Source organism: Trichoplusia ni, chromosome 4 (genome assembly GCF_003590095.1).
Source record: "Trichoplusia ni isolate ovarian cell line Hi5 chromosome 4, tn1, whole genome shotgun sequence".
NCBI classification, from domain to species: domain Eukaryota; kingdom Metazoa; phylum Arthropoda; class Insecta; order Lepidoptera; family Noctuidae; genus Trichoplusia; species Trichoplusia ni.
This window is the reverse complement of record NC_039481.1, coordinates 8,290,954-8,317,892: the sequence shown is the minus strand read 5'-3', so window position 1 is coordinate 8,317,892 and position 26,939 is coordinate 8,290,954. Positions and strand designations below refer to the sequence as shown.

Below are 26,939 nucleotides of genomic sequence, written 5' to 3'. Positions count from 1 at the left end.
AAACTTGGTTTTTAAAATGGAAAATGGAAAAATACTACGTCCTAACATACTAATTTAACCTTTCTGCTGATAACTAAGTCAAATCTCACAGTCCCGGTTCCAAAACTTGTTTGTTGGCACAACAAATAGCAGACTCGTCACGCATAACTCTACACTTGCTATTTCTAGCACAAAACCACTTTTTTATAGATACATATAAGCAGTTATCCAGACTAGCCAATTTGATTGCTTCTTCCTATTCCTCGCATCCTTATCGCTTTAGAGCGATCACTAAACTATTTTGTGCTATCTTTCCTAATTTTGGCGTCATATAGGTTGTCACAAAGTAAGACGCTCAGCGTAGAGCAGATTTAATTAATTGACTTGAATATAATATTACGGTTCACGGCTTTACTAGACATTGGAACTTCTGTTGTATACTTGTTTGGTGGCTCAGTGACAAAGATTTTGATTGATTCGATAACAATTGTCACGAAATATTGCGAAAGTATTTCCTAGTTTTAATAAGCCATTGTTTTTGTTAATAGTATTCAGATCTGATAGATAACAATGTCTTTTGTTATGATATCAATACTGCGTGACATATTTGGGGTTGATAGTTTTTGTTACATTTGTTATGTGTTAAATAATTTTGTCTATTTTTATTTTATATTGGTTATCGCTCTCTCGCGTGGCGTAGGCACTCTACAATTACACATATTTTAATAAAAATTACTGATTAATGACAGGAAAAGGCATTTTCAGCAGGTATGGACTTCATCTTAAAATGTTCATAAATACTAAACTTTCAATCGGAAATACAATGAAAGATGCCAAAATTGTGCAAAAAACCAACTTTGGTTTAATTCTCCAATTCGTTCTTTTAGCCTTTATATTTACTTTCAAAACAGAAGCGCCATAAAATTCTTTAAGAACCATAAAAATCAAGTAGTTTCTTACGTTTTGGTACCTTACCATGACTAATACATAATATGCCAGCCATTATGACACTTGTAGTGTCAGAGCGCAGGAATTCGGGCGTCGACTGTCACGCCCTCTGACACAATGGAGCGATCCGATTTACATCGAAAGACATACCAAGTTGACAGACGCAAGTTGTTGTAACACCACAATAGGTGTTAAGACTGTTAAGTTGTGTGCAATCATTTGTAAGCCGTGGTCTTTACGTTTGAATTCCAGTCACAAGGAGAGGTGATGAGAGGTGATGTCTTCGGAATAATTTTCAGTGTCTTTATAGGAAAATATCGGACTATTCACGAATATTGAGTAATGGTTTTTAGACTTGTTAAATTTTTCAGAAGCTAAGAATATTCTGATAGAAGTTCATTAAAGAAGAGCTTCCTTTGTTCTGTTATGCTTAAACTATTCATTATTTTGTAACGGGTATTGATTTATTGTACGTTAGTCTTATTTCTTACAAAAGTCAAAATAAAATGTATTCCTATAATAATATAAAATATATATTTACTTAAGTTATTACTTATGTATTAATAGCACACGAATGTTTACGGTCAAGTGGTATTGCGTAAAGACACATAAGTGGTGCAGCAACTTTTACTTGACAATGAACCAACATGCGCCTGCGCACGACCTCGCCGCAAATTATCGATCTATATTCTGTGTCATAGGCCAGTTTAGGGCTGTCCACTATTATAATTATTTATTAAGATGCTCGATTAAGATAGAGAGTAATTTTGTTTTGCCGCCAGCGTATTGTTGGGAAATTGTTTAGGTTATTGCTACGTAGCTTTGATAAAAGGAAGGAGGTTTTAAACGGTTAAACTTTTCACCCTCCTTAAGGCATACGGGATACGTTCAAGGATACATCTCTTGGAAAAATATTCTTGGGAGTTGCACGAATCAAAGGAAAACCTCTCAGACCTCGATATCAAGAGAAACGAGTAGCAAATAGGTATTCATAACATTAAAGGTTTCGACATTTTTGGCATTGATGACTTTTATCCCCAAACTGTTACAGTTCATTTTCCTTAAACTCCACTTGTTAAATTTTCGGGCACACTCGGCTAATTTCGGATTCTATTCGGGTTTTCACGAGGTCCCTTACAAGATTGACCTCACGACGTGTGCACGTGAGTAAACCCGTATGAACTTATACAGTTTAATGTCAATCACGAAGGTGGCAATATGTGTTAAACGTGCCATTAAAGTAGTTATATGTATAGACCTAAATGTCACTGAATATGTTAGACGATTAGGTATTTTAATCAGAACGCACAGAGTCAAATTTTCTTTAATTATGAACATGTAAGTAATATGTATTTGTTTGAAGAAAATCTAACCCTTTAGATTAAAGTTCGCCTAGGAAGAAAAAGCTATGACCAAGGTCAGTTATAGTGATATACATCGTCGCTTTAACCTTTGATTGAAGATTCTAGTTGAGTCTGAAAGTAGTCTGGCGAGCCGATAAATACACGTGAGTAAAAAGTTATTTTATGTATACTAAATAATGAATCGACTTTACGATAGTAACTACAATAATACTGTTATAGATAAAAAAAGTAGCAAAAAGTATCCCTTTCCTTTGCAATGAACTCTTTAGACTTAATAAACGTTAAAAACAATAACTACAATAACAGTTATCGATATAAACACAGCCCAACCCTATCTCGAAGTGCGCACGCGACGCCTGCACCGTTATTTCCGCTGCAACCGGATGTTCGAAATGTGAACGGAGAACCATCACCGTCGCCGCCGGCATCGAGAGCCTTCACTCCATCTTAATTACTCGCTTCATTTAACAAATCTTATTTAATACCGATTATCTGATATTCAATTACTTTCAAATGCATTTCTTGAGAGTTGTTTTCATATGGAAATACATCGTATGTTGTCTGTCAATCTTTTATGAGGATTTTTATGTATGAAATTTGCATGGGTTGGTAAAAAGTTTTGGGTGCTTGTGGCTAAATCTATGTATTATCTGCATTCGTATCAATAAGTGTGATTAAAGCCTGGAACAAAAAAATATATAAAATGAGATTTAAAATCTGCAGTTTTTTGGAAACCGTACTTAACGGACGAATTAACTATTATGCGTAAAACGATCTTTTCGATCTTTCCTATTAACAGTCAATAAAGATTTGAGTTCCAATAACATTGAAACGTTAATAGTTCTTCAAATACTTTTACTCTTTTTTATGTGTCTGGATACGCATAGTGTAGAAACCGAGAGTGATGCGTGGATGCGTGGGCGCCGGCCCTGAGGTAGCAGAGCGGTCCAACGTTCAAGTAACCAACCTATGGGGCGTGGTGGAGTGGTTCAGCAGTTGCTATAAGATCAGCTTTTGTTGAAAGAGACTACTGTTTTAGTAGCACCAAGCTTTTGAGAGATGTGTGAAATTTTTGCGATATTTGGAAATGTTTCACTTACTTTGTTTCTTGCTGTACATGCTTTAATGATCACCGGCATAGACTTTAAAAGAGCGTCATAAAATTCATATCTGTTCAGTCGTTCTCGATATAGCTATGTTGTTACCTAGTACTGTGCGAAACTGTATGTTCTGTAGATATAACAGCAGTGCTATAAGGTTGTTCAAAAGCTGAATAATGTACATCAATATTCATTTTATTAGAGACAAGTGTTCGGCCACACCGGAGTTGAATACGACGAGGTGTGGCCAAGAATTTTCCGGCTTTTCTCCAAGCAAAAGTGCTTTGGCACTTACATTGCGTTTTCTATTTAGTTAGTACACTGTACCGTGAACGCAGAACAATTTCTTCGATGCTAAACAGTGAAAAGTTCAGCCAATGTTTGATGAATTTCACCCAAATGTTTGTCACACATTTTCTTCGCTTTAAGAGAGCGATCGCATAATGAGCCAATAGGCCAACACACTTCTCTGGCTCGGGTGATGAAACTGCATAATAGATTGCTTTAGTAAATACGCCATATATCACGGTTGTTTAGTTTTTAATGATATAATCATTCTTTCGTTAACCCCGTTAGAGGTGGCTTAATCATTTTGCTATGGAGGTCGAATCACTTTGCACGTAAAAAAGAACTGTATTTTTTAGGTCTGATAAGTAAAATCGTTGGGACGTTAACACATCTTGTAATGATAGGTTAACTCCAAAATGAATCAAGAAGGATTAATAGGCCTTTCCATATATACTATTTTGTATAAACCAAATTATTCTAACTTTCATCTGAAAACTATTATAATAAGGTAAGACCATACATAACACACATAAATAAGAGCATAATCACTGTTTCTTTTCATCTTTTAATCCCGTGTCAGTAGGTAGGTCTAAGTTAATAGAAATCCCATTATGTGTATGTGTGGGTGCTAGTTACGTATGCATTATGTATGAGGTGTACGAACACATTATGTATTTATTTGTTTGTTTTATTTACTTGACTGACATCAATTGATTTGCCGACCACAAGTCATTAGTGAAAGTAATTTTGAATTATTCTGGCTAACTGTGGAAATGGGTATGTTCAAGTTTCTAATTCTTGTATTATAATTACGCGTATGCCCTAATGACTTGAATGTTAGTAAATGTTAATTTGTGTAATTTAAGAATCATTGAATTTTCGATTTTTACTAACCTTCTATATTTAACTAATTGTAGCGCGATTAGAACAAAAACCGTCATAAAATGCAATAAAAACTATTTTTCTACAGAAAGACAACTCCACTTCATTCTATATGCATCCATAGTCTTGCACAAAGGTCAAAGCTATACAACAAAAATCGGTAAATAAAAATATCGTAGCATGTCGTCCTATTATGTCACCTTCAAAGATCATTTTAAGAAAACTTTTTTACCCCATTAACTTTTTCAGCCATCATTACCAGTCCGCCAGCGTATCCTCACAGAACGGACCTGACCTTGGCAGTGTTACGTACGGAGCTCACACACGCGTTGGCAATGAGCAATGACAAACAGTATCCTGTGTTAAGACCACCACGTATCTTGGTCACAGGAAGGAAATGTATTTTATACTCAATTATCTGATTATACAATTCCTTATGTTTTATTATAGGAAGGTTGTTTGTTTCATTAAGCTTTCAAATTTTAATTTTATTTACCTTGCTTACTTTTTATGACAGCGTTTTCTTAACGGAAATTGAAGCTGATTATGGGTACTAAGTTTAATTTTGTGCATTGCAATTACAGCTTAAAGAAGTATTTAAATAGAAAGCCCAAGCCCACTCACAGGAAAAGGACTGAAATAGGCATTTATAAATTAAAATAGTCGTTTCCATCGACCTTGACATATCTTTTGTTATATTTCCACAAGTAAATAATCTTAAATACACCTGGGCAGTCTAAATACCAAAGACGACACGGCCATTTCACCATCTGTCACAACTAATCATCATAGACTGCGGACCAGAGACAAACATTTCTGTAAACAGTTAATTTGCACATTTACCGCGCCTAGCCGGCTAGTGCTGCAATCGATCGCTAAATTGATTGTATAATGCACTCAGTAATGTTTGTCCGTGCTCTCCGTGTTACGTCACACACTTTCTACATGAGAGAAGACACTCGGAATTGGGAACAAGTTGTAATGATGGAAAGTATTGAACGTTTAAGCATCGTTAGTACACATGTGTGAGTTTACGCTTATTTTCATTTACATACACGGGATGTGCATCTGTTGGCGCGTGGCTCTAGGCGATCGATTCGTTTTCGAGGTTAAGCGGCTCTTTCTTGTGGTAAAGAGTTGGATATTCGCCAGGTGTTCAGATCTGACCTCCTCTTTTACGACTGCAGACTACACCTGTCATTGTATTTTCTTCGAAATGTCTTCTCAAGAACGAGCCACACAATATATAAATATTGATGAATTTAAGTTGAATAGAAAATGAAAGAACTGCAACCAGTTGTTTTAAAATAACAATAAAAGAGCTTGGTGGCCAATGTGGCTCCCGGCTGTTGAACTCATTAAAAAGAATAAAAAATAAAATAAATGTTATTATAGTTACCGGCACGGATCTTGAGCGCTGACCTTCACCTGCGCAGAAGTGATTTTTTGGGTCCCTTTTGTGGTATGAAGTGAACGGCGGGGCGGGTTAAAGTGTAGTGATTGGCCTGCAGCGCATTTCGTCATAGCCGTCACTCGTGATTGGTTGAAATTCGTTCTGTGCTGCAGTTGCATGCACCCCAAGACGACGAATACGCACAATTGATTGGCGTTTTATTTTACGATGCGCAAAACGATCCCCACTCTTCCGCCGAGCGCTCAAGATCCGTGCCGGTAACTATACTTAACTAGACCGCCTTCCGAATTGTAAATTTCAAATTTAGAATAACAGTATACAATACGCCTGACTTAGGTCAGGCATAAAAGCTTAAAAAAGAACCAAAAAGAATAAAAATGGCGGCAAATGCCGGCGATTCAACGCTAATTGAATTCGGAATTGCTGCACAAGGCGGTACATTGCATGATATGGATGACATAACACAGATACTGAGATTTTATAATTGTTATTTGCGTGTGATGAATACGAAAGCTTAATTACGTTTCAGTTATACAATTGGTTTTTGACAGTGCTAAAGACAAAAACACTGACGCACCTATTTCTGAGAAATCAATAGCTGTTTAAAAAATGACATCGTCATCGTTTAAGAACAAAAAAAAAACGTATGACTTGATGGGGCGTCATGAGTGAATTAATTGTTTTTATTGGCAAAAGTCCTGCAATTACGAACCTTCTCCTTTTGTTAAGTACTTATCTAGTCAAATAGGAACTATTTCGCGTTTAATTATTAGAACACAATGTAAGCTGTTTTACATTTACGCATGTAACAGGCAGTAATAATACTGTAGAAAGCTCCGGTATCAGTGAATGGATCTAATTCTAGTTTTTACCACTCGTTCCTATAATAGTTCCGCGGCAAAATATATTTATAAGAACATTTGATTTTTCTTAGAGGAACTTGGCAAAGGAACTATTATATCTTCGTGTAGATGAAACAACTAATGTGTTTTACTTTTTTATTTATAAATGGCGCTGACAGTGACGGATTAACATAAAAATGGTTTAAAACTTGTTACATATTTGAAAGCGAGTGAATGATTGAAGAGTGGAGTTATGAAGTAAACTGGTTGTATTTTACTTCATTCCCCTGAAATAAGAGGAGCAGTCATCATCATTCATATCCATTAATAATAACAGCTTCGAGACGTGTGCAGGAAACCTTATTGAAATACTTGTTAAGATTCAACTCTGAATATAGAGCTATTAATTTATTTTAATCCGTATTTAATACTAAGAATTTCATACATCTGTCTGTACTAAAATAATAACTATACATTAAAATGGCAATCAAAATGACGTTCCAAAATGGCGGCATAGAAAAAAAAAACGACACGCAAACATCCCACGCTACATTACTTTTTTTTTCTTAAAAATGGACTACGAACGCGCATCAAATGCCAATGATGCAAATTGAATAACGTGATTATTATCATCCAATCTCATCGCTGTGAAACCACTTATCTGTTGGCAAATTGTTCAGTAAAAGCGAGTCTTTAAGAGATTGCAGTTCACTTTCTTGCTGTACGTTACACGATACTGGATATTCCACTTTGCATGCAAACCTGTAGCTTATTAGCTTTATCTTTATTTTATTGAATAATTTATGCGATGATATTATGTATTTATTATAATTAATACAGGCTGGAGATCGTTAAAAATGACAGGAGACGATCAAGCTCCTTTGGTCAAATATTTAGCAAAATGAAAAACTGTTATAGTCAAAGTCAATTGTAATTTGTTGTTGATCACTGACACTCAATTCAAAGTGTAAACAGAGATTAGATGACTTCCCATTTTCATAACGAACTCCTTGACAATCAAAACAGCGTGACAAGCACCACGTTTAAAATAAGAATTACAGATTGGAAGCGAAAAGGCGGTTACACGGAAAAGAGTTTTGTCTCACTTCCACATTTCACTGCTGTTGCAACATTTTACCTCAATATATGGTAATAAAACCCCATAAGTTTAATAAGTACAATATCTACATTACACGTATGTAAGCGTGAGATATTGACACACTGCGGTTTCGCCAGAAATGAGCAGATCACGAGCCGCACGAACATTGTTTGCGATTTCTAACTTCTAAATATTTGCAACCGTTCTGTTTATTTGGAGATGTTAAACATAAGTTCACGTTTTTTTTTACTATTTGAATGTCAAGCTGCTGTTACGTAAAAGTATCAAAAGATTTTGACTTCTTGCAGTATTTAGGTGCAACCAAATATTAAATAACTTATAGAGAAACCCGTTTTTTAATTTTAAGTCTAACTAAATTACATACAACAAATAAAATAAGTGTTGTGTGGCAACACTAACAACAGTGCGTGAGATAAAGATCGTGATGTTGGCGACATTGGCGGGTTTACTAAATAATAACACATTTTAACGTTTGTTAAGTAATATTTTTATTACTCCAGTTATTAACCGCTTGACAACGTTTGCAACACGTTGTCAAGCGGTACAGTAATCTACGCTAAGCCTATCCTTGGCATTCTTGCAATAGTAACCCTAATTTATTTAATTATTAATAAATTACCGAAGTTAAGACACTAAAGTACAGTTCAAATATAACTTAGATATTACGAATCTAAATGTCACATGTCAAGCATTTGATTTATAAGAAATTCTGTTATTTATCTCTTCCAAAACAATTACCTATAACTAAAATCCTTGCTTGTTTAACACAATTACGTCACAGACTACTCACACTCTATGACTATTTTTTAAAAAGATCATCTTTTGTGCTGTTTGCAGGAGCTAGTGTCGAAACTACCCAACAGATTGATAAATATTTATTTCGCTTGATAGCGTGTTATTCGCTATATTTGTCACTATTGCAATTCTGTCGACGCGTAATAAATTATTGCAAGTAGTTCGAGGTCGGCTTCTTGCATTTTTCTAGGCTTAATTAGATTTCATACAGTCATGATTGATTCTTGATCATTACTGCATACCACAGACAATTATGACTTTAAAAAAAAAAACAGTCCAAGTTTTAAATTGAGAATGAAGAAGAGAATGTTATGTTTTGAATGGAGAATCGAATATGATGTTTAATGCATTTTTTTTAATTCGGAATAATGTGTCTTTTATAATATAATACAAGAAGGATAACCTAGTGTTATCTTAAGTCCTAATCGATATTTAGGTTTCTCACATGATGTAAGTAAACACACATAGTTACATGATGCCACTTTTTGTTGCTGTTTTGCAAAATTGCTGTTTTGGTTGTTAGTATTGCAAAATTTATCCAAATTGCCTATTTACTGTCTAATATAGCGTGTCTCACAAGCAAAACATTAGATATGGGACAAACAATAACTTATTTTAAGAAATGATTTTCTTATATTTTGGTTCTTCAATTGAATACCAAGATTATCCACGGAGTATCTCGTAATATGTAAAACTGCAACCAATTGGATAGTAACAAGTTCTCGAGAAAATGAGAGCAAGCAAACCGACGAGTTGTCTAGTAAAATGTTGTAAATATGTGTTTGCCTTGTGATCGTGCAATAGTGGCTGGCTTAGCAATATTCGTAATGTGTGTTTGATATCAATGTTAAGTGATTGTAAGTAGGTTAGCTCGTCAAAATCGCTGTCAATGCCATTCTCCTGCAAATATTGTCACTTGTAGTCGAGTATTTCGTCGCTGTTATTACCAGCTTTCGATCGCCTTTCCAATTGCGCAACATTACTTAACCCCGCAATCTTCAAGTAGCCGGGTAACCGGTTACAGAAATGCATTTTTTTTCATTAATTCGGAAATATTTGTATGTGTAAAGGTAGCGAGAGTTGGAATTATGTAAAGCGTTGGAACGGGTTGGGCTCTGGTTGTAAGTGGGTCGGCGAGCTTTCTGCGCAGGTCCCTGCCCCCGCCGACTGCCGACTGAACACTTTACGATCCCGTGGACGCACGGCTAGCTGTTAAGAACTCAATACTCCTATATTAAACCTGATTGAATAGCTGTTTAATGCTGCTTGCTCGATTAATTTTGTATTGTACTCGATTGTTGGGTAAACGAGTTAAATCATTATAAAATGTCGTCATCATCGCGGGTAATAATCTGTCAACACTGCACAGCAATTTCGTTAAACAAAATTGTCAGCGTGATAATAGTTTGGCTTTCTCCGTAATTGATGTCTCAAAGATCAGACAAACTTGGATCTTTATAATCAATTTAATAGTAATTCAAATTCCATCTATCACACGGAAGGCAGATCGTTGACACTTAATATCTTCGTATTACGCAAACGCTGACGGCTGGCAGTAATTACACCCGGTTTGATCAAATTTCCCCACAACTTGTGGGGCTAGTGCCATAATGGTGAGTGGTCGACACTCCCTACACTTTCCCTGATCCCACAGCACTTGCTTCTCGGATAATTGGAGAGTAATCACTTGCATTCCTCCTCGGGGCAGGATTGAACGGCCCACAATGGGCCACACACGTCGATGCAATCAGGTGAGCGGTTTAGGGTAAATTGTTCTACATCATTCATTTAATATTTTTCAATTAAAACGTTAACATGATTTGATTATCTTGACTTTTACTTAATACCAAATAATTGTATATCACATGCAGTTTCGACAACTGGCGCGTAACACTTTTGTATCATCACGCAACGCCGACACTTATCCCTCAAGCAATTTCCCATGACGAATATGTGGCTAACATAGAATGTCATGTGGCGACCTTGGCCATTGTAGTCAAGGACGGCAATCACATCATAAGGCGGAAACATCACCGGAACAGCCCCATCACGCCGCGCCGCCATATTGCACGACATAATTGCAGAAACGCGGGAAAACTAGAGCTGTCAACGAACCGTTTCGTAATCGATTCTTGGTTGCAGTTGTCTTAATTGTAGTTTTGTAATGAATCGTAGTAAGAATAAAATACGTTATTGGTGTGAATGTCTAGCCGTGAGTTATGAAAGGTAGATTTGATGCAATTTATTTCGACAGTGAATTATAAATTTATGATATGCAAGTGTAAACGAATTTATTTTGCGGTTTTTGTTTGTTCTTTAGCGAAACGGATAATATACTTATATTTTTTTATATTCCGAGGCGATCGTTGCTCGAGAGATGGCGACTTAAATATCAACTTTGATAGTCAAAATTGTCACAAAATTCAAGTTCAAGCGAAGCCGGATGTTGAAACCGGTATAGAAGAGGCCTTCAGGACACAACTGTACCTATAAAGTGACATTACTACTAACCGAAGAATGACAACCATCTAATATGACAGTTGATACAAATGCCCTTGCTTGTTGTAAAGTAAATTAAAAAATTAAAACGTCAAAGTGTCTAAATAAACCATTTCAATACCGAATTGAGTTGAAACTAATACATGATTAAATTAAATTAAATTATAAAAAATGACCCTACACTAGCAATATTCAAATATTATTCATTGTAGTTGTGGTGGGAGTTATAAACTATCCACAATTGCATAATTTTGAGGTTACATAATCTAGGTTAACCAAATTCCAAGATATTATGTCTATGACTAAAGTTTAGTAGGCTTGAAGCCAAATACATTATAATATGTACATCTGTTTATGAAATTATGTAAATAAAAGAATATATAAATTTTAATGTCGTTTCGCATCACTCATGCTGAGGTATAAAAAAGTATTACTATTTAATAACTTATGAATGACATAATGTATCAAATAAAACATTGAATTATGTGATATACGAGGTTTACAATAAATTGAATAAATGTGGAAAGTTGTATGCGGTCATAGTCTTGTAACAATTTAACAAAAATAATAAATAAATATGAAATAAATTATTTAGGTTAACTTATTAAACATCGTTTCGATAAATAAGACGAAAAGAATAATTAAGTCGTAATCGTGTTGTGTGCTATATATTTTTAAATTACGAACATAATTAAAAATACTCACCAAGGCAATACAGCCCAGTAGTAAAACTTCGTCCAAGGAATACGGGACACAGCACTACACTTTAGTCGATTATCACGTTTGTTACTAACACGACGTTACTAACACACTATCAACATTTCACAGTCAGCGTATCCTCAACTCCTTTGTTTTCTGTAACAAAAAAGAATTACTGAATAACATGTATTTTTTTTCTTCCTTAAGACGTGACTATGGTCACTTAAATCGGAAAATAGTCATACTTAAAAAGAGGTTGGAAATAATAAATAAATAGAAACAAGAATTTCTTGTTTTTTCGTATATTGTGTTGATCTTATTATTAAGATAAGCGCTCAAACACATTTTTCTGTAGTTAATATCTAGTTTGTCTTACATTCTTGCTTCTTTTAGCGTCCTAGAATTTTATTGAAGTGAACCGGAGCGACCATTGTTAACTGGACAATAAAACGCTGTAAGTATAAAACCGGTTAAATAACCTTAAATTATGAATAAATTATTATTATTCCACTTTTATGTAATTATGTCAATGCCTTGAATATGCAAGTTTGGGGTTAAGGATTAAAAATAAGCCTCTTCCTTAAGGCGCGAAAATGATTTGTTTCTGGTAAATAAAGAGAGACCTTTTAAAATTGATTTAATTATACAAAGCAGTCTATATATAAGATCGTTCACAAATGGATTGTTGATTGCACTTAACACTTAATTGCACTGGGACTCTACCAAGACCCTGGCTGTAAAATACTAATTGAATTTGAACGAATCAAAAGGAAATCGGTCTTCTAAAGCGAGGAAAGTGGGGTTTTAATTGAGAATTTTAATCACAACATCTTGTAGGTAAGGTTCTATTAAAGTTCCGCCAATAGAACGTAGTCTGAGAGCTTAAGGAAGAAATGTTAAAAGACCAGATCGATTTAAACTTTGTATGTAACTGGAAATTTACACCCAAAAAGGATTACTCGTAAGCAAGATGTTGGTGGCAATCAATTGAAAAAAAACTTATCGAGTTGAACTAACTTCATCTACTTTACTGAATACATTGTAAAATATGATTAAGTTTCACAGCTCAGTGCAATCTTTCATGATATTGTTTTTCCCGGATGCGGTTCGAAAACAAATGCGAAATGAATCATGAAAAAGCACGAAGGTTAGCGCGTGACAAGAAATTGTTAGTACTCTACTCTTATGATAGCCTAGTACATACATTTATCATGGGACCTACCATCACCACATGGCATAATACACCTGCACTTGTAAAAGCGAGACAGCGCACTACACAAATCTAAGCTTTGTCTCTCTCTCACAACGACAAACCGAGTATTTATTGAGTTGTTACTAGACCCTCTGGTTACGAGTATGCAAAACAGAAAATGGCTGCGCAAAATATTTACTGCTGTTATATTCATGACAAAGAGATATATTTACGTTTTTATTAAAGCATTGTTGTCGTAAAAAATAGGTGCTTTATATTTTAATTCAGAGCCCTTTGTAATGCTGAAGTGGCTCACTCTTGTGTTGAAGACAGGTATGTTACTTACTAAACGCTCTTAACTTTGGTATGATAAAAACTTCTAAATGATAAACGTTTCCAAAAGCACTGGATACTTTTAAAACCCTTTTACCTTCCAAAAATGTGGTCTTCGCGAACCCATACCTTATCCGTTTCCCGATTTAAAATTAATTAACGACCTTGCTTTCGTAAACTTTAACTTGTTAGCTGTCAAGCACACATCAGAATGGTTTAGCAAGGCGATAACTATTTGTACCAACATTGGACATGTTAGTATAAATCTCAATTCTTTGGATTATAATGTCAACTTCCTAATCGCGTCAGATTCAGGGTCTCGGTGACTTAGAGTAATATCAGTTATTGTGCTTATGGAAGTGAAGAGGAGTTCGAGGCTAAACTGAAACTGAACTAGTTAATCGATCACAGAATAAGTTACGCTTGATACGGTCGGTCCGTGGATGGGTGACCATCTACGACATAACAAGTTCCTCCAATTTTATTGTGTCTCTTCTACAACCGAAATATAACTTAAACGAGACTGGTTTATTCTAAAAATATAACGTTATAAACGTTATGTAGTTTTTGTGACGTCACGGAGGATTGGCAGGACTTTTATGGTATATGACGTGGGCGATGGCGAAGTGATTTGTCGCCATGTAATTACCTACAATTTTGATCTATTAACTCAGCTATGGCTCCGGAACTTTAATGTTGTTTTGGTATTTTGATAGCCTTCTCAGTAACAGCGAAGCTTACCTAAATATTTGCGTTTCATTTTAGAAACTTATTTTTAAGCTCATGGTTCTATGTTCTACTGAACGTTGTGATTATGTCGTTTCAATGTTTTCTGTATTTTATGATCATGTCTGATATACAGGGTGTTTGGCAGAACGTTGAACATACGAAAATGGTGGATAGGTGGGGTCATCTGCTACTTACTCAGCCCTAATTTATTTGGCAGAAAAAAGATTTTCTTTTAAAGTAAAGAAAGTGGGGAAACAAGAAGAAAGAAAAAAATATTTAAAAATATCCAGTAGGTCAGGGCCAAATGAATTAGGGCTGAGTAAGTAGCACATGACCCCACCTATCCACCATTTTCGTATGTTCAACGTTCTGCCAAACACCCTGTAGAAGCAAATGGACTGAAATTCGTGTGCCATGAAACAGTTAAATAAGTTTCATACAAAGGCTAATGGTAAAAAATGTATCAGATAGAACATGCGCTTTTAACTGCTTCTAGTCCTTCGAAAAAGCGATGCCTTTAAGATGCTCATAACGTTAAGCCTTACATCCTGTTTTTAGTCAAGTCACTCGCGTAATCCGTTTTTGGTGAGATTTAACGTAATGATATTTGCGGTCGTCGTACCACGAACACTCAACAGTACTGGTTAGAACCTCCTTGGAGTTTACGTTAAGGAGGTCATAATTGCTTGTGTTAATACAAATATTATTTTAGAATCGGGCATTTTATTTCAATGTCAATTTTGTGTTCGCTTTATTTGTGCAATATTCGTCATTTCGTATTGGTTTTGTTAATAAAAAATACGTAGATGATGCTATAAATAACTTATTTAGAGTGTAAACAAATTGGTGTCTTAAATCGTTAGCGTTTCTCGGCTGTTGCTTACGTTTGCTTATGAGTGAATGTTTTTACATAACACACACATAGATGACGACGAACACGTTTTAGCTATTTGTTATTCTAATCATTTATCGTTATAAAGCAGATTTATCCTCTCGAAGATACCACAGAATATATTAATATTAGATAATCGCGTATTAAGCTGCATTTAGTACTTGGTAAACTCGGGAATTTTCCTAATAGCCCCGGTTGTCATAATTATGACATACTTATCACTACATGTTAATGCACATTCCGATACATAAGAAGTAATTAGTGTTTGTACAGGTAACAGGTAATTGTAGATAATTACGACGCACAAATAATTCGGGTCAACTAGGCGCGTTTAAAACACTTTTGACTTCTCTACTCGGCAGATAACGATAATCGAATCGTGATTTCATTTGTATCGATATGTCTATCGATTTCGAATTTGTGTAACGGCACCTTGTTTGATCGGATCAAATAATTATTTAATAAAATGACTCATGCAATGTTATGAGTAGATTTTGAAACAACGTTTTCATATTTCGAAAAAGTAAGAGCAAATGATTGTAAATATCGCTGTCAGTGTTGCCACTATCACACACTCATTCACGTGAAATCGCCGAATCGATAATTCATTAAAATCGATTACATACCGATTTATGATGGTACTGACACCACGCACTTAGAATCGCACGACTGACCACGAATTCTCGTGTCGCAAACATCGCACGACTGCAAAGCAATCGTTTGGTCTAGATGCATGAACTTAAGCTTATTGATGCGTCGAAATTGCAACTAGTTGCGAAGTTAGTTTGTAATTGATTGTAAATTACTGTTGTTTTTTCACATGTAATCACGAATGAGGACTTTATTGGTTTTGAGTATTTCAGTTTTAGTTGTTTTCATTGCGAAGTCAAAGATGGTAAGAACCTTGTTTATTCGATTTAACTAGTTACAATAGATATGGGAAATCTGAAAGCGACCGTAAACACACTTTATATATTACAAGATGATCTAATAATACAAACAAATTAAAATAATAAGTCTTTATGACACTTTCCTTCGACATTGCAAGGTCGCCTAATTGTACATAATATGACGTCACAAACCGCCATGTTTTATTACACTAGAATTCTCGAATTCTAAATTTAAAATGTCAAGTGAGTAGTCGTCCTCGCCTCGATTGGGTGACCCAGTGCTGCCACCTGCCGCCATTGACAAACTTTACGCAAGTTAAATAATACGTAATGTGGTGACTGCTTAAGAAATACACGTTTGTAGAACTTATAAGAACTTCGTAAACATTTTTAGTGTTTTAGGTATAGGGTCTTCATAACCTAAGGTTTACGAGGTAACCTTAGGTAGAAAGTTATGTTTTATGAAATTGAAAATTATTTAGTTACGTTAAGATTAAAAAAAATAGGAATTAAGCAAAATAAAGTAGGTAGTAAACACGCTGTTTGAAGGATTGCAACGCATTGCCATGCACCGACACAAAAACGCGGATGACGTAGCACGGCGGTTCAGGTTTTGTCACTAAAACTCTGACACTACCCATTTCCTCCCCCGAGGGTGTGGGTGTCCATGAGGAATCCCTCGCCTTTAATACCAAAAAAAAAGGTACTAAATACGCGTAAAAAATAGAGCAATCTAAGTACTCTTAAACACCCTCGCCTGCTCATTAAAAAGTATATGTAATATGTATCTATCCATAAAGGATAAATAATAAACATTTTTTTTGTAGAGATCGACAGGCCGATTCCACTGTTCCACCTGTAGTGAGTTCGATCCCCGTGTAAGACAAGTGGCATAAGCAGTCCGAGTGTCTTTATGCAAGAGACTTGAATGTCTGAAAGAATAGTTTAAAAAAAAGATCAAATTCTTTCATATGAGAGACTTGTAGGTATTGTCCAAAGGCCTGTAGAAAGATCCTTACCAAGAAAGAAATAACATTATAGTATCCATCTTGGGGCAAAAATCTCACTACTTTCAGTAAGATAGTCGCAGTTGTGACGCATGAGCCTGTTCAACTCGCTACGAAGCCATCAATTGATTGTCTGGTGATCATTAATTGTGACGTTCTCGCTCGAGGTTTATTAATATCGATATTTTACTTTTGTGAAGAAGTTACAAATTTAATAGTCGTCATTTTATACTAATAAATAACCAAGAAAAAAATACTTTTTTCTCGTATTCGAAACCGCGGACATAAGTTTAGTTTAGTTCAAGAAGAGTTATCCTTGATCTAAAGCAAAGCCAGAATAGATGATTCAATACACATGTTACGTAAATCTTAAATTATTATAAATATCTCCAATAAAAAGGAGCAAGTTAAGAGCGAGCAAGTTGCGATAAGTTAGAGCTAACAAGCATTCATACGTCAGATTCAATAACTAACTAAACAATAGAATAGGTCGTAAACAAGAACTTGTCAATACACCATTATATCTGAACCCGCTACTTACGTGATAGCGAACAATACGTCTACGTATACCTTAAATATTGCCAATAAAATAATACTCTACACGTCGCGGGAGTATTACGCGCATAATGACGTCTTACAAATAAGAAATCTTAAATTCTATCAATAAATGCGATACCTAAGGATGCGAGATATTTTTGGGTGTAATAGAAAAAACTAAATTGAACTCTTTAAATATTGACAAAATCCATAAAAAATGGTCTCTTGGATGCAACTCCATCGAAAGGTATAATTCTCTTTAGATGTGTCATTGACGATCGTAATCGCAAAAATTCTCCAATGCTTAGAGATTTCTTGAGGAACTTAACAGGGACCTCGCATCGTGAGATTTAAAAGAGTTATAAATTTTGATCTAATATCTTGACGATCTGAATTTTAAATACTCTAATTCACAATTACTCTGTCTACCTGCTGTAACATTCCGTAAAACATTCAGAAACGCTATCTGCGTGCGATTTGGAGCAATTGAATAGTACGGCGAGTTGGTTGGCGCTGGTTGCAATGCGAAAGTAAGCGGCCGGCAACCGGTCGCCCGAAGGCCGCCCGCCCGCTTTTGTCTAATGCTTGTGCGTAAGGCACGAGCGACAGCGGGTCATAGCTTCCTGATGTCGCTAGGGAAGTACGGTAGAGAATGGTGGAAGGTATGCCAAGGTTGTGGCTTGTTACCAGTGTTCAGTTTAATATAGAAATGAAGGGCGTGTTTTGTAGTTTGTAGTTATGTAGTTATGTTCGTAGAGTTAGAAAATGTGACAAGAAAGGTTTAGCAAAAAAATGTTACAAATGGTTTTTTTTTAATTTTACGTGTGTGTTAAAATAATGAAGTTCCTTGCAAAAAAGTGTACTTTATCATTTACTATTTCGTATATTCTTTTTATTGTGAAACCATTCAATTTTGATTCAATCAACAATCCATCTTCACTAATCTCTCTTAAATTAATCCACGCGCAAAATTGCAGAAATGCAGCCGCAAAAACGCATAGTGCACGCTTGCAAGTCGCACTCCAGCCGAAACATTCTCTGGCTCACTCGCACGCTACCGACGTCTTTGTCGCACCTTATGAACATGCTGTTTGTAAATACAGCGTCAGGAATAAGATACGTTTTGAAACTAAAAAGTGGGATTGGAAAAAGTTACGACTTGGTGTAGCGGACGGCAATAAAAAATGATATCTGGCGAATGTATGTATAATCTTAGGAATTTCGTTCAGGTCGGTTAAAGCAAACGATTGGAATGTGGATTCTAATATTACAGATGGGTAATAAATAGCTTAGTGTCTTGCATACACATGACGCCGAAAATGTTGTATTTCGTGTAGTCAATGAGGAAAGCAAAATTCTAACAGCAATCGTCGATAAATCACACTCGTATAAGTAGAATGTTAAACCTTTGATAAAACTAACTACGTGACAATACTTCCCACATATACATATATTTGTGTATTCCCAAGATAGGTTTTAAAATTATGCATGCAGGAGTATCTAAGTCAAAATGATGTATTTCAACAGTTGTTATATCAATACAGGAAGTTACAATTATGGGGTGCACCCGTCGCCATGGGGTGCGATTATACATTGTTCACGTGTTACAAGCTTTTTAACTAATAATAGTTGAAAGGTGCTAGTAGTACAATACGTAATTGGATTTTCCAAATGTAATTCTTAAAAGCGTTTATCCCAAATTAATAAATTGACTTCCAGATACTGTTAAAATTGTGTATCAGTTCAACACTGAGTTAAAATTGAGATAAAATGAAAGAACAAAAAATAATTTAAAAAAGAGTTATTACATTAGAGATATCAATTAATTAAGTATTCTATCAAATTGGCACAAAGAGAGGAGTAAATCAGCACGTATATGAAGTATAAGCATACAACCAAGCCCGGTGTTCTCCAAGGTAGCATAATGGGACCAGATTAAAAAAAACTTAGCTACGTTATTCTTCACTTTCATTCAGACCTATAAATATCCTAGACATACCAGACAGTGTAAATCAAGTTGTAGACCCATAAAAAGTTAGATAAGTATAATTTTTAGTGACTGTTCTCGTCTCATCATTAACATTAGAAATCTATTAAGTGATTGTTTTTTTCTTGCTGCTGTATTATTATGTAATGTTGTCAAAAACTATTTGTCTTTAAACAACACATTGCTGTGTGAGCTGTGAAGATTGATGATTCAATCAATGTGATGGATACTTTGGCGGGATCTGTTGTTGATTTAGAATTTAATGCAATGCAATTTTTAGTTGGGTGTGTAGATTAAGAGTTCTAAGAACTGAATTGACAATAACTAGTGAAAGATAAGCTTTATTTTATCAATCTTCAAGTTCAGGTGCTTCAAACAAGTCTGCTAGTAGTCATATGTTTTTATCGATATTATTCCATCCAAACAAGCACCTAATTAATTCAAATACATTTTATTCTTAAAATATTTCTCGATTTTATTACTTATCGGAAGGTTTGGAATCTTTTGCACCAAAACATGGAACTGGTTCCCAAGGTCAAGCTCACCTTCGGGACATGGTGGTTCGAATTTAGCTGGTATTTTAAGATATATATGCTGCCGTATTAAGACTTTTATTTGCTAATACTCTTAAATTATGTCTGTTTTTGGGTGTTATTTTGCCTTATTTAGAGTTCCGTTTTATAAACGATCATCGTTTATTGTTGCACCAATATGTATGGTATACAATATTTTTACTGATTTTATGAAATCAATTGTAAGGATATCCTTAGTTAGAGTTTACTGATACATTTTTAAATTATCAATTACAATTAATAGTTCCGATATCAACGTTCAATTTTTCTTGTCCTCCATTTTAATTTCTATCAGTACCATGTCAAATTGAACCACACCACTTTTCACATTCACATTTACTTCAAGTAAATGATTGTCACCCGTCACATAACTAGTATTATTTAGAAGCATATTAACGTTAACACGTCGTGCTAACCATTTCATGATATCCGTGTCTCGCTGTGTACTCTTCACATTACCAGTTATGACGTAATAGCTCTCACCCAAACTTGTCAAATGTGACGTTACAGACAAATTGATTCGCCTTTCGCTTCGAGATCTTGTATATTATTTATATCATAAATCATGTGGGGTATAATCTAAGATGCGGCTAATTATATATAGACTCGAGATTGTCGTAGATGTTCAAGAATTTCTCTACGGCAGGTGGTCGTTTCCAATTATTATTAATAAATGTTAGATGATCCTCTATTATAAAGAAGTGGTTATTTGCGGTGATTTGTGGATGTAGAATAGGCAACCTTGACCATATAAGTTGTTACAAATTACTTTTCACAAGCTGAACCTATTAATGCACTTAAATAACTCTTTTCAAGTTTTACGAGAATCTGAACTTTACACTTGTTTTTTTCCTCTGAACGCAATACACTGAAGTAATTTTTTCGTCTCATGTTTGTATCATCTAAACATGCCCATTATAATAAATACCCATTCTGAATATAACAAAAAGTAAACAAATACTAATGTATTTATCGATAAACATTCGAGCTACATCTAAAGGTCGCTTGAGGATTTGTTCGCAGGCATCGAAAACAGTCATGACCTTTGCCACATTAAAATAACGAACTCGTTCATTCAGTGTACTAAGCTTAACAACATCCGTGTCGTCTTCAAACTGGATGGTAACCTCTATTGCTTCAGCTTTATCGTTATTTGTTGCTTTATGATTATCTTTTACCAAATCTAACGCGTAAGTGCTAGGATCTGCAGGTCATCCAAGAGTATCATTATCTGTCATTGTTAGTCATTCTTTATCCATTATTTGAATTAACGTGATCTTTGAATTCGAAATTCAAGTATTGAAATGATTCTTCTTTGTTTGATCAATTTCATTTTGAACTCTGTCATGGATGGGTTGAGATACTCTTGTAAACATCCCAATTGTGTTGTATTATCGATGAGTTCTTAATGTATTGCAGTTTCAATAGTATTGCGTGTTCGGTCTCGATCAGCTTGACATTTGCTTAAGTATGGTTGTGACACAGCGAGCGTATCTCGTGTGAATCTTCACTGTCGGCTGTCGTAACACCATCTTTTAAGCTCGTATTGACACTAATTTCATGTCCAAGTCTAATATATCCTCGATTAGATCATATGTTAATTTCTTGGCTAATTGTTTCATTTTTTCTCTTTGTATATTCATTTTTATTTTTGTAATTTCATAAGTGATGTTACAAGCATTCGTTTCGTGCTTCTGTCATTACATAAGTACTTAGATAAATATTGTAATTATTACCTTATATAAATAGTTAAGTGCGTGATGATAAATCACGGTTTAATATTTAGCGTTTACATAAAAACTCAATCTCGTTACATGCTCATGTAGATATAATATAAATACACGGTCTAATACGTATTTATATAAAAACCTCCTTTGAGATGTTTTTGCATGAAATTGCGGAAAAACCTTATAATTAACCTTCCGGGATTGTGAACTCTTTAAAATTATAAAATTGAAGAAGGAAGAAGCCTTATTTATGTTTGCCTATTACAGATAATTAGATCTAATTTCAGAACACGACGTTCTACGGTTTGTGTATATTCTAAAATACTGATACAACTTTATCTGTCAGTTTATATGTCACTGTTTAACTCCTTAAAATGACAAAGACAACATGAGTTTCGGCTTAATGATTTAAAACAACTTAGAAAGTACATATGACATTGACAAGCAAAAAATCTTAATTTTGAGTTCAAATTTATTCTGATAAATGCAAGAGGTCAAATACATAATGCATGATTATGCCAAAATAAGATATTTTTACGAAACTGAGTCACCAAAAGCGGTTATTAGAGCCTAAGTGAGTGTACAGGTGACTAATTTTCAAATTTTTGGACACAAAAAAACGTAAAGCGATACGCAATGAATCATAAGACCCTTCTAACTAAAACCTTTTATAATTATGTGAAGGAAAATTGTTTTTTTTTCTTAATTCCTTCTGTGAAGTTATTTCAGATTGTGTCTGAATTCAAGGTTTTCTCATTTAATAAGCTTTTGATAGTTAATAACGAGAAAGATATGATACGAGAAGATTGCAAGAACAAAACAAGGGTGTCCTGTATGATGATTAAGCATTTGTTCATACATAATATACTGAAATTTTGAATAAGTACTAAAAAAACTAATGTCATTTCATAACGTCTTTTTAAGTACTATCACGAGGAACCTCATATTAAAGTGATATATTTTCGTTCTTATCATTCTAAACATACTTATGAAATTATCATTATTGTACTTCTAGAAACTCTAATTTGTTACTATAGGTCTCCATCCAGTTTCGTTGCAAATAAGAATGGAAAATAACAACGGTTTAGGAGATTGAACTCTGAGTAAACTGCGACTTTATAACCTGAGGCGTTGACCAACGTCCGCGGCGCGGGTTCAAACCCCGAGCGCCGGTGTTTGTGGTGCCAGTCTTTATTGCAGACTCTAATACGACCTGGCAATAACACTCTTAGAAAAAAAACTCCTTGGACTAATAAAAAAATAGAGTAAAAGCAAAAAGTATAAATTGGAGATTTTTTTCTTCATTTTTATAGTACCTTGTTCAGTTAAATGAATAAGTTATTCGAAGCTTTGTTGTAATGTGAAATTGACGTGATATTGGATCTAAAAAAGCTATATAACATTATTTCTTTAGAGCTGAAGAAACTTTTACCATCCTACTTAAAAGCTTCCAGATGTTACGCTTATTAAGTCAGTTATGAAAAAAGACATTTGAAAGTTACTTCATTGTATAATAATGTATATAGTTATATACATAATGTATCAATAATGTCTGCAGAGTAGTCGTTAAGCCGTATAATCCGCCCATCGAGAGTTAACTATTATTATTAGAGTTGTCCGTTGGTGAACGTCAAAGCTCATTACAGCTTATGCGTTGAAATCTTTTCTTAAGACGTTCGCCCCTCTTACAGAAATGTTGTAAGATTTTTATCGTTTTAAAAGCTTGTTTTATTTTTTTGTATAGGTTAATATTTACTACAATAGTAAAATAGAATTTCTATATTTTATAGAAAAAAAAATAGTAAGTAACACAAAAAATATAAATAAAATAAAAAACAAAAACACTGACCTTTCTTAAAAAAAAAGAAACACAAAAAACCAACACTGGCACAAAATCCTCAGAAAATGTTCGTTACACAGCACTTCGGTATTTGAATATTTGAATAACGGTCGGACCGCGTTCGGTTTTCGAAGCGGCAGCGATGGCGGCGCGCGCGCGAATGGCGGCCGCTCACGTGCAGGCGCCGCGCGGCACCTGTTACCCAACCGAGTTGTGTTGCACCCCAGCCCGGGGTATTTTCCCTATTTCCGCCTCCTTTGATATGACCCAAGACAGGTTGGAACACTTGTCATGTCTTTGTTTAGTAAAGCAAAAGTTTTAATATGTTTTGAGGTTACTTTTGTGTGTTGCAACCGTTTTTGAAGATCATTACAGTGATGAATACCATTATGTTGTTTTAAATTACTTTGTATTTTTATAAATGGACATGGAATTGTTTTAAATCATTTTATTCCATTCGAAAAAATGGTTTTGAGTAGTTATTTTAAGAGAATGCTAAGTACAACCTAATTACAGATTATTTCACGGTTGAATAAACTTAAACAGAATTGTTCTAAATCTGGTGTTGCTTTATTTAGTATTTGTAATAAAACACAGCCTTTCTAATTACATAAAATGAACACTGTACAAAAAATTACAAGGTTAACGCATAGTACTAACTTTCAATATATTATTTTTATTAAGGAAAACAGTATCCGTTTCATGTGTATATTGTAATTAAATATATTCCTAATTTAGTAAAACTGCTCTGTTCGCGTGCAGGCTGGTCCAGGAATCAAATTTCAGTTTTTATTCCTCAATGCTTTATTACGTGCTTATAACTAAATCTCGTTATCAAACTCTCGATTTCACAATCATAAATGTTAAAAGAAGGTCTTATTTATGAGTTCCTTTTTTAATTTATTTTATTAGACAAAACAAGTTTCAATCACGGCAAAATTTATTTAAGTTCCTTTTTCAAATTGTATCCTTTTCATGTTCTGAATTAAAATTAAACGAAAAATTGGCCGAGTAAATTAATTTTAAGACTATTTATGAGTGGCCAGTGAGTTCATATTTTCAGACAAGTGAATCACGGAAAGGTCAATGAATTTATTAAATATATGCGCAATCAAGATGTTGCTGCTTGACTAATGCAACATTCAGGTCATTAACCCTCAATTAGCTAAAGTTTATGTAAAAAAGAACGAACAGTTTTCAAGTAACACATCCTACTGGACACTTAAAACGATACTCATTTTGTATTGTTTTTAGCGTTTTACGGCTGCAACCAAAAAACTAAATTTTAATATAATATTTAAGGCCGCTTTATTAGAACAATTCTTAAATACAGGATGGTTGAAAAATTGCCAGAATAAAAAAAAAACTCAAAAATACATAAAGTGCGAAACGTCAAATCAAAGCTCACTACTCCTCAATTCGTCCGGGTAATGTTCGGTGTTGCGAAAGTTCGCTCAGGTACGAAACAGCGAGCTTTAAGCTTCCTATACCTGGAACTGCAGTGAACACGACACCGCGTGCTGACGCGAGCGAACTTTATGCTATCATAACTTAACACGTTATGACGTCATGAAGCCAAGCTTTGATACTATACAGACTCCTTTTTGAAACATATTTGTTTGATGAAATCTATCTGATACAAGCTTCAGTATTAATTTTGTATGACTAACTTACTAATACGTAAAGTAGATACATTTTTGTGTCTATGTGATTCATATCTACAGACGTGCAGACAAGGGAGCAACGTTCTAATTGTTATCATATTTCGCTTATCTTTTCTTGCACAGAGCAAGATATGCTTGCTATGTAAAGATAAGTACTGAACTTGCATTCATACACATTATTATAATTATGACGGTTATACTTCTAACAAAGAAGGAACGAACTTTGATAATCATACGCTGTAAAAAATAAATACACTGTTTCCTATATCTTAATAAGATTTTCTTCATAATCTTCTTTCGTATTATAATTCTTTAGCCTCCCGTTGGTTTCTGACATAGCTTTTTAACCAGCCCTCAAAGAAATCCGGTGTGCCGGTTTTCTCACTGCGTTGTTCTACAAAATCATCAGCAAGCAATACTTAGTAATATTCTATACCTACCTATTCTATTCTATTTATGACTATTAACTATTCTATTAATACCACCTATGCGTTACCATCCTTCCGTTTTATTTCAAATAGCCTATTTAATAAAGCCAAATTCTAGTTAACTCATACCAAGTTAAACTGTCGAAAACTATTCGTAAACGGATTAAAGTAAATTCCTAGCATTCTTTAGATCTGTGACAAACTGCATGGCTATTCAAACTCCTTTTACGTAATTGCATTAGCGAACAAAAGGTCTTGTTTTTGCGTTTCGGCCAATTGTCTGGCTTGCCGCTTATTGGTGGAAAACACTCATAATAGACAATGCTGATGCGATTAGCTGGGTCCTTAAATCTGTCATACCCAAATACTTATCCACGAATATATTAATGTCTTTTGTTTGAGTTCGACGAAAATCACTTTAATCCTATTTAAAATTTTGGCGATATTGCCTTTTATTGGAAAAATCTTGGAAAAACCGTTGGTAGTTGATACGATGAGTTCGAGTTCTGAATGATTAAGTACTGCTTTGTGTTTAATGGCAACCATACTAAATTCTTAGAGTAATGATTTTTTAAGTTGTCGAACTATCTTTGCAATGAAGATATATATTCGATCAGGCTCCATAATTCCATTTTGCGACACACTTTTATTAATTTCAGTTATGAAACAGCCTCTGAAAACAGTTTATTCATTTTCATTGCCTACCATACACGCCTCAGAAATCATTATTAACAGACAATTTTCTAAACACATAATACGTCTAACTCAACGTAACTCTTCACATTTTCAATTACTATGATTGGTCGTCGACGCGAGTCACGGCACAAATGACGGAAAGCTTTCAAAAATAATATCGTACCTCGTAACTAACTAATCATGATTGATCGAACAAATTGCACTTGATATTAATAGGCTGTTTATCTGAAACGTTTTGGTAGTGGACGAGTGAAGTGTGAATTGCTTTGGAGATTTATTTGATAGAAATAATTTATCTTTATGAAGATCGATGTAATTGTGTAGTGACGAACTGATTAGGCTTGTCAAAATTAAATAGCTAAAGTGTTGAAGTTTTGCGGTCGGTTGGGTTCTATATTACTTTGAATTTATCTATTAAAAGTCATTAAAAGTCTATTTTTTTTTCAAAAGCATACGTCCCAAATGTGGATTAAACTAAGTCTATTATCTTTTACCAATATCTATAGTCTATACCT

At 34.5% G+C, this 26,939-nt stretch overlaps 1 protein-coding gene across 2 annotated transcripts in view; it reads right to left on the bottom strand.

Moving 5' to 3' along the window:
* LOC113492900 (flocculation protein FLO11-like) overlaps nt 1-23,875 on the bottom strand; it is a 61,718-nt gene extending 37,843 nt beyond the window's left edge. Inside the window, exons 1-2 of one of the 2 annotated variants that reach the window (XM_026870617.1) lie at nt 23,646-23,875; nt 11,937-12,086 (exon numbers count right to left, since the gene is read on the bottom strand). The gene's annotated coding sequence lies outside the window, so the exon portion shown is untranslated. Of the gene's footprint in view, nt 1-11,936; nt 12,117-23,645 lie in introns of those variants that run through there. The other variant, XM_026870618.1, reaches the window with a different exon arrangement.
* Nucleotides 23,876-26,939: the final 3,064 nt, after the last annotated feature.